Source organism: Sapajus apella, unplaced genomic scaffold (genome assembly GCF_009761245.1).
Source record: "Sapajus apella isolate SASKATOON/1434 unplaced genomic scaffold, GSC_monkey_1.0 scaffold21, whole genome shotgun sequence".
Classification (NCBI taxonomy): domain Eukaryota; kingdom Metazoa; phylum Chordata; class Mammalia; order Primates; family Cebidae; genus Sapajus; species Sapajus apella.
The window spans coordinates 15,359,231-15,369,125 of NW_022436961.1; the positions used below are offsets into that span (position 1 = coordinate 15,359,231).

Here is a 9,895-nt window from a genome sequence, read left to right on the forward strand (position 1 = left end):
AAAAAAAAAAACTAGAAAATACAATTAGCTTAAGAGAACACAGAAAAAAGAAGAGCATATTATTTAAAATAAACTAGAATATATTTTCATTTGAGGAACGATTTTCATTTCTCAAGCATTTCTGATATTAGCTTTGGAATCTCCTTGTGAGAAGATAAGAGGGCAGGCTTGGAAACATATGCTGACTTTTAATTCTGGAACTCACTACCTCCTCTGGGGTTAGTGCCAGGAACCCCAGAGTCTTCAAATCTAGTAGGTCAGGGTATTGGCAAATCAGAGTGTTAGTGAGAATGCCGCCGACAGTTGATCTGGTGCCAATTCCAGTACACACTGGTAATTATGGCAGGCTGATGTCAGTTTTCCAAAATGTAAAAACATGGAAGGTCTTCCAGCAACGTACAAGGTCAGCTTGATTTCTTCACATGGGCCCATTTGTTAAGTAGGCCTATTTCTAATGATCAGCTTCATTATGTGTGTTGCCTATGCTCAAACCTCTAGAAAAGGGGTGCTTCATGCAGGACACAGTTCCTTTCCACCTACATGGTATGGGAGAGACAGATCATCTTCTTCCTTAGGCCATGATGGAAGAACAGGGAATGATTTTCTGTTTTGGCTGTTGTTCTGTTTATCGTCCTATTTTACAAAACTGATTCTGACCTGGAGGAAAAAAAATAGATGTTAAGAATGACTTGGCTTTCCTGTGGTCCTGTTTTGAATGTTTGGCAGTAACTTATCTGTCTTTTTGAGATACTGTCCTCTGTAAACTCCCATTCATGTTCCTGAGAAGTCTCTTGCTGGAGTGCCCTGCAGGACAAAGGCTCTCCATGCTCATTTTACGTGCAGAAGAGTTTTTCTTTGGAGGAGTTTAAGTGCGTGCCCAACCCTCCTCCCTGGGCAGGTACTGCAAGACCTGGATACTTCCGTCCCTGTTTCTGTCAAAGCAACCCAAGAATGATGGACTTTGGATGGGCACAGTGGCTCGCGTCTGTAATCCCAGCACTTTGGGAGGCTGAGGCAGTCAGATCACAAGGTCAGGAGTTCGAGGCTAACTTGGCCAACATGATGAAACTTGGTTTTTACTAAAAATAAAAATTAGTGGGGTGTGGTGGTGGCCGCCTGTAATCCCAGCTACTCGGGAGGCTGAGGCAAGGAGAATCACGTGAACCCAGGAGGCGGAGGTTGCGGTAAGCTGAGATCGTGCCATTGCCCTCCAGCCTGGGCAACAAGAGTGAAACTGCTACTCAAAAAAAATAAAAAAGAAGAAGAATGATGAACCTCATAGAGTCTCTGGATCACCCCTGTCCCAATATAAGGCAGAGTTATAAGATGAGGATTAACAAGTACTGTTGGTTAGGAAACAAAAACACTTCAGGAAAGAAGGGTGGACTCTTAGTATAAATGTCATGCTTAAGACTTAATGGCAATTTGGCCAGGCATGGTGGCTCACGCTTGTAATCCCAGCACTTTGGGAGGCTGAGGCAGGCAGGTCACCTGAGGTCAGGAGTTCGGGACTAGCCTGGTCAACTTAAAGGGGAAGAGTAGTGCTGGGGAAACAAGATGTGAAATAACCAAATTGCTTTCTGCTTTTTGCTTTTTCACAGGTGCAAACCCTATTTTAAATGATTTAACGACTTTTGGGTGATCAGGTCAGTTGAAAGAGAATCATCTGGTTAGTGCAGACAGGTTTCACAAAGAAACATTAAATTAGGAGAAGAGGCCCAAGCCCAGCTGGAAGTGAGCGTGACAGGTGACTAAGAAATAAGACAGATTTATGTGGTTTCAGTGTCTAAATGCTCTGGCCTCAGGTGAGACTAATCAAAAGAAAAATTTCCTCAAGAAAGTGAGTTTCTTTGTTTCTTTTGTGTTGTTTTGTTTTGAGACAGATTCTCACTCTGTCACCTAGGCTGGAGTGCAGTGGCGCCATCTCACTGCAACCTCCACTTGCCGGACTCAGGTGATCCTCTCACCTCAGCCTCCTGAGTATCTGGGACTACAGGCACATGCTACCATGTCTGGCTAATTTTTATATTTTTGTAGAGATGGGGTTTCACCATGTTTCCCAGACTGGTCTCGAACTCCTGGGCTCAAGCAATCCACCTGCCTCAGCCTCCCAAAGCGTTGGGATTATAGGTGTGAGCCACCACACCAGCCAATGTCTTTGTTTTAAAGTTATCACTCATGTGAATTTGAATTTTAATCTGCTACTTACTAAATTCTCCCCTTCTTCTGTGGGGCTTCTGGGGAGCAGCGGTTAAATCTATTTTTGGGCTTTTACTCACTATTATTTATTTATTTATTTTTGAGACAAAGTCTCTGTTACTCAGGCTGGCATGCAGTGGTGCCACCTCAGCTTACTGCAACCTCCACCTCCCGAGTTCAAGCAATTGTCCTGCCTCAACCTCCCGAGTAGCTGGGATTACAGGTGCATGCCACTATGCACCACTGATTTTTGTATTTTAATAGAAATGGGGTTTTGCCATGTTGCCGAGGCTCATCTCAAACTCCTGACTTCAAGGGATCCACCTGCCTTGGCCTCCCAAAGTGCTGAGATTACAGGCGTGAGCCACCACGCCAAGTCTTTTGCTTACATTTTATTTGTTGTTGTGTTTGTTCACTTGTTTGTTTTGAGACGGAATCTTGTTCTACAGCCCAGGCTGGAGTGCAGTGGCGTGATTTCAGCTCACTGCAATCTGCCTCCTAGGATTAAGCAATTCTCTTGTCTCAGCCTCCCAAGTAGCTGGGATTACCGTTGTGCACCACCACACCGGCTAATTTTTGTATGTTTAGTAGAGATGGGGTTTCACCATGTTGGTCAGGCTGGTCTTGAACTCCTGACCTTGTGATCCGCCTGCCTTGGCCTCCCAAAGTGCTGGCATGACAAGCGTCAGTCACTGTGCCCGGCAGTCTTTTGCTCACTCTTAATAATTCTCCTCCCGAGCCACTTCTCAGTAGACAAATAGTGGCAGTGTCATGAGTGGAGTTCATTTCTGTCCGCAGAAGTGGCCACATCACTCACCAGGGGAACTGACTTGATGACTTCATTGTGTGATCTCTCCTGTAACATGGTCTCTGGGCATGAACCAGGAGGATGGGCACAGGATGAGGGAGACAGGTGCTCATCTCCAGACTCCACATCCAATCCGATTAGAGCTCCCAATGTTTTCTTCTAGAGGCCCTTTCTACTATAATGGATGACAGTTGGGTGGCAACATTTTACTAGGAGATCCCACACTCTTGATGCATAATGGCCTTTTCTGGGTGGCATTTTGAAAATCACAGTTTGTATTAGGAAGCACTGTATTTAGATAATCTTCATGGACTGTGTTTAGCCTTTTTGACAAAACTGTAATTTAATTAAGAATTAAATCAGCAGCTGTGCAATATGACTGTCAAAGCCTGACCCCTGCTTTACTTCCCTTTGTTGAGACAGGTTCTCATAGGACCTGGATTCTCACCACATCCCCTGTTCTGTTTGGGGAATGAAAACGTAAGCTTAGCTCTGTGTCCAGGAGTACATTATAGTCCCCTCCCTTAACTGTGTTTGTTTTGACCTGATCCAAGATCAGGATTAGCATGTTCTTTACCTTCAAAGTGCAAATAGGCTAACGCACTTTGAAGGTAAAGAACATACTTAACTGTCTGAACTCCATAAGGTTGAGCTCAATGCATGGCGTGTAGTCGATGCTCAAGAAATATTTGTTCAATGGACAGTTGTAGACATAGACTATGCCATATTTATTTCATTTTCCAGAAGGGCATCTAACTCCTTGCTTTGCACATAATAGGTGTTCAATAAATGTTGAAGAAAAAGCAAATTGCTTTGAATGCCATGTATCCTAAAACCAGATTTCTAGGTTGCCCCTGTACTCTGTTCAGGCCTCTGTTTTGACTGTTAACACAGTGTATCTTTCATTGTATTAAAATGGGTCCATGTTTGAAACTCCTCAAAAAATTATAAACTCCTGGGATTACAGGGATGTGTCTCATACATTCTTCCTTGACTTCCCCATAGCATACCTTAGCACAGAGTTGGATATACAGTAGATAGTCCGTGGAGAATTACTGAATTTAAAAAAAAAAAAAAAAAAAAAAAAAAGCAGGCCAGAGTGAACTGCAAATGTAACAGTTCCTGGCCTGATATTTCACTGGGGACCCATCGTAATTCTGCAACTATTCTCGCTCAATAGAAGATTACCACCTTGAGTTTAAGAGGCTAAGGTTAATCATTATTAATGCTTCAAGGTGGGCAAACACCATGTGGGCACAATGCATCCTTTCATGGATTAATTACTCTCCAATGATTGTACATTTCACCCTTACTACTGGTCTGTATTACCCCACTTTTTTTTTTTTTTTTTAAACCTGAGCAGGTGTGTAGAGCCAACCCTCTCTTGCCAAAAGAATGTTTTCTCAGGCAGTGATCATCATCTAAACACTTTTTTTTCCACCAGTGAGTTGCAAGGAATTCTAGGGTGTGGTTTTTCTTCCCTGAGAATAGATTTTCAGTGCTTTCTGAGGTGCGTTGGGAAATACAAGCTTAGGCATTTGGTCAATCTGCCTCTGTCCCTCCCGTTATCAGAGGGACCTTGTTCCTAGAGTGGCCACCCTACATTTGATCTGCATAACTGGTTGTGAAACTCACCAATTGGGGGAAATTTTCTCTATTAGTGGCCCAAGGAATTTCGTGTTGTTGTTTTGGGATTGTTAATGTCCTCATTAAAGAACTTACATTTCCTTCTATCAGAGTTGATAGACCAACTACAAAGAATGCCCTATGTCCCTTTGTGCAGTAATAACTTTCAGAGGTTAAAGATCAGAGTCTTCAGCCTCTGTGCTTACAATGTTCATTATTTCTTTCTATTGACTTTTGGGCAGAGCCCTAAAAAGGTTGGGCTTTAGGAGTGTTTATGCTGTTCCCATACAACTCTGTAAAATTCCCTGCTTTAATTAGCTTCAGTCCAATGCACTGGATGGCTTCTTCTCTGTGCTTCTCTAACAGGCAGACTTATATAAACAGCTATTCTTTGTTGGATGACGAGGGGAGCTTCCAGGCCGAAGGCTACTTTAAAAAGTCATTCCTTTTATTTCTCAGATATTTTCTCTCCAGTAGTACCTACCACTGTTAAATGTTACCCCCAGCTTCCCAGTAGTTTGATTTTTAGCCATTTCATACTAATTTATACATATACAAATGAAAACTTTTCTAAAGTCCAAAACTGAAACAAATAGCTGGTGGTGATATTACTTAATGTTCCTGAGTTGTAGAAAGCCCTTCAGAATAGTTTCGGCTCTTTGAAAGCTCCATACGTCAGTCAAAATTAATGGGATTAAAAACCCTAGATATGGCCAGGTGCGGCGGCTCATGCCAGTAATCCCAGCACTTTGGGAGTCCTAGGCGGGCAGATCACGAAGTCAGGAGATGGAGACTATCCTGGCTAACATGATGAAACCCCATCTCTACTAAAAATACAAAAAATTAGCTGTGCATGCTCACGCATGCTGGTAGTCCCAGCTACTCAGGAGGCTGAGGCAGGAGAATCACTTGAACCTGGGAGGCAGAGGTTGCAGTGAGCTGAGATCGAGCCACTACACTCCAGCCTGGGTGACAGACTGAGACTCCATCTGAAAAAAAAAAAAAAAAAAAAAAAAACCAACAAACAAAAAACACTAGATACATAAAAGGACAGTTGAGTTAAATTGACATAGCAGTAAGTAATATGACCTTAGGACCTTGAAGGTCAGAAAGAAAGGGAGGGAGAGTCCAATTTTAAAAGCAATCAGAGTGGTGGCATCACTTAATGTAATTTTTTTTTTTTTCTCTTTTGGACGGAGTCTTGCTCTGTCACCCAGGCTGGAGTGCAGTGGTGCAATCTCATCTCACTGCAGTCTCCACCTTCCGGGTTCAAGCGGTTGTCCTGCCTCCCGAGTAGCTGGGATTACAGATGCCCGCCACAACACCCCGCTGATTTTTGTATTATTAGTAGAGGTGGGGTTTCACCATGTTGGCCAGGCTGGTCTTGGGCTCCTGACCTCAGGTGATCCTCCCATAATTCGTATAATATGTACAGATCAAAAAGATGGTAAGATTTTATGACTGCATATTCTTGAACCATAAAGACACTTGGGTTGCATCCTTCATGCCACTTCTGATTAGTTGGAGCCCATGCTGCAGGAAAGCTGGTCATGATCTGTCTGCAGGTTGTGGGGGGCAGTGGTGCAGATACATGGGCTGGATATTTGCTGATTCAGCCATAAAATCTAAATTTTATCTTCTAAAATGCAAAATGTGGCTGGGCATGATGGCTCACACCTGTAATCCTAGCCCTTTTAGGAGGCTGAAGCAGGAGAATCACTTGAGCCCAGGAATTTAAGACCAGCCTGGACAACATAGTGAGACCCTACCTCTAAAAAAAAAAAATACAGAAATGAGTAGGGCACCGTGGCACATGCCTGTAGTCTCAGCTACTTGGAAGGCTGAGGTGGGAGGATTGCTTGAACTGTGAGGTTAAGGGTGCAGTGGGTCATGATTGCACCACTGCACTCCATCCTGGGTGACTAGGTGAGAAAAGAAAAGAAAGATAAAAATAAAATTAAAAATCTCTAGTGATTAATACCTATTTTTGTTAGTAATTTGAGTTTAAGAATTCCCTGCCAGGTGCAGTGGCTTACACCTGTAATCCCAGCACTTTGGGAGGCTGAGGCAGGAGGATCACCTGAGGTCAGGAGTCCAAGACCAGCCTGGCCAACATGGTGAAACCCGTCTCTACTAAAAATACAATGATTAGCTGGACGTAGTGGCAGGCGTCTATAATCTCAGCTACTCAGGAGGCTGAGGCAGGAGAACTGCTTAAATCTGGGAGGTGGAGGTTGCAGTGAGCCGAGATCATGCCATTGCACACCAGCCTGGGTGACAAGAGTGAAATTCCATCTCAAAAAAAAAAAAAACAAAAAAACAAAAAGAATTCCTATACCTTGGGGTGGTCGGGGGACTCTGTCTTGCCACTTCTGTTTGGCAGATGATGGCCAGCCTCTTTGAATACAGATTCCAATTTTAGACTAAAATGTCAACACGTCCTGTTTCCTCTTTATGAGTGATTATGAACATATCATGAATTTTAACCTTTTTTGGAACTCTGTGGTTTAGTAAGTAACAGTTACTCTTAAGTTTATTACCCATTATTTAAAAGATTATTGTCCTTTATAGACCTTCAATTGACTGTTTCTATTCTTATATCTTATTAAGCAGTATGTTTTCACTTAGCCTTATTCTCTTTTTTTAATTTTATTTATTTATTTATTTTGAGACAGGGTCTCTGTTGCCCAGGCTGGAGTGCAAGGGCAATCTTGGCTCACTGCACCCTCTGCCTTCTGGGTTCTAGCAATTCTCCTGCCTCAGCCTCCTAAGTAGCTAGGATTACAGGGGTGTATATCACCATGTCCAGCTAATTTTTGCTTTTTTTTTTTTTTTTTTTTAGTAGAGATAGGGTTTCACTCTATTGGCCTGGCTGGTCTTGAACTCCTGACCTCATAATCCATCTGCCTTAGCCTCCCAAAGTGCTGGGATTACAGGTGTGAGCAACTGCACCTGGCCCACTTAGCCTTATTCTCTTTGGCATTTTGCATTGGTATTCAGTGTCCAGGATTGGGGAGTAAGGTGGCAGATGCAGAAGTTGTGTCAGAATCTTTGGGAGGCATAGTTTAACAATGAAAATTTAGGGATGTAACAAATTTAAATTGGGAAAATGAAAACAAAACTAGTGTTTTCATAACACATAGTACTTATAGTTTTTCTGAATCTTCTCAACTGATGAAAACGTAGACTATCATTTTTATAGAGATACTTGATTGAGGCTGGGCATGATGGCTCATGCCTGTAATCCTAGCACCTTGGGAGGCCAAGGTGGGCAGATCACCTGAGGTCAGGAGTTCGAGACTAGCCTGGCTGACGTGGCAAAACCCCATCTCTATTAAAAATACAAAAATTAGCCAGGCGTGGTGCCAGGTGCCTAAAATTCCAGCTACTCAGGAGGCTCAGACAGGAGAGTCATTTGAACTGGGAGGTGGAGGTTGCAGTAAGCTGAGACTGCTGTTGCACTCCAGTCTGGGCAACAAGAGTGGGACTCTGTCTCAAAAAAAAAAAAAAAAAAAAAAAAAAAAGAGATGCTTGATTGAAAACAGGTCATGTTTCCCTAGGAGAAAATAGAAGAAAATCAGGGCAGAGATATTTGCTGAACTGTCATATTTCTTTGGCATCCTGTCTTCAAATCTTTCAAAATATGTTCTCTATATTCATGTCATCTTCAAGACTTGAAACAGGGAAATTGTCTGAACAGTATCTTTTTTTTTTTTTTTTTGAGGCAGAGTCTTGCTGTCACCAGGCTGGAGTGCAGTGGTGCGATCTCGGCTCACTGCAACCTCTGCCTCCCAGGTTCAGGTGATTCTCCTGCCTCAGACTCCCGAGTAGCTGGGACTACAGGCACGTGCCACCACATCCAGTTACTTTTTGTATTTTCAGTAGAGACAGGGTTTTACTAAGCTTTCCAGGATGGTCTTGATCTCTTGACCTCATGATCCTCCTGCCTGAGCCTCCCAAAGTGTTGGGATTACAGACGTGAGCCACTGTGCCCAGCCCACGGTTTCTTTTTTAAAATAAATTTTATTATGTATATTTGAGGTTTACAAATGACATTATGGAATACATATAGAGGTTGAATATCTTATTGAAAGTGCTTGAAACTTGAAAATTTGAAAGTGTCAGGTTTCAAATTTTCTCAGCTTTTGGAATATTTGCATATCTTGGGGATAGGACCCACACAAAATTCATTTATTTTTTATATACGCTTTATACACTTACACTGAAGATAATTTTACATAATATTTTTTAACAATTTTATGCATGAAACAAAGTTTGTGCACAATGAGCCATCAGAAAGCAAAGATGTCCCAAGGAATTTTCCACTGTGGCATCATTTTGGTGCTCAAAAAAGTTTCAGACTTTGGAGCATTTCAGGTTTCAGATTTTCAGATTAACCTGTAAAATGGTTGCTATAGTTAAACAGATTAACATAGCTATCTTTCACATAGTTGCTTTTGTGTGTGTGTGACAAGAGGAGCTAACATCTGCTTATTTAACGAAACCTCTGATACAGTACAATTGTATTAAGTGTAGTTCTTATGTTGTACATTAGATCTCTAGACTTGTTAATCCATCGCTTTGCATCCTTTGACCTGCATCTCCCCATTTCCTCTCCCCCACCCCACCTCCCACCACGGTAACCAATCTTTTATTGTCTATCTCTGCTTATTTAACTTTTTTATTTTTTCAGATTCCACACATAAGTGAGCTCATGCAAAATTTTTCTTTTGGTATGTGGCTTATTTCACTAAGCATAATGTGAAATAGGTTCATCCATGTTGTGGCAAATGGCAGGATCTCCTTTTTTAAGTGGGCTGTGTGTGTGTATATATTATATATTCATATATATGTATATATTATACATGTATATATTGTATATATGAAATAGTAAAGAATACATATTCAAAAACATATTTTTATATATCCTACATTTTTTAATCCGTTTTTCTGTCATTGGACACTAAGGTTGTTGCCATAGCTTGGCCATTGTGAGTAATGCTGAAATGAACATGGTAGTGCAGATATGTTTACAAGGTGATAATTTCATCTCTTTTGAGAAGAAGGATTGCTTGGTCATATGGTACTTCCATTTTAATTTCTTTAAGAACCTCTAGGCTGGTTGTGGTGGTACAAGCCTGAAACGTCAGCACTTTGGGAGGCTGAGGTGGGCGAATTGCTTGTACCCTGGAGTTCGAGACCAATCTGGGAAACAGTGAAATCTCATCTATACAAAAAAAAAAAAAAAAAAAAAAAAAAAAA

The 9,895-nt window shown here is 41.8% G+C and overlaps 1 protein-coding gene across 2 annotated transcripts in view; it reads left to right on the top strand.

Annotated features, from left to right (window-relative positions):
- The window catches only part of PRAG1 (PEAK1 related, kinase-activating pseudokinase 1), a 60,716-nt gene that overhangs the window by 12,561 nt on the left and 38,260 nt on the right, over nt 1-9,895 (top strand). The gene's annotated exons all lie outside the window — the stretch shown is intronic.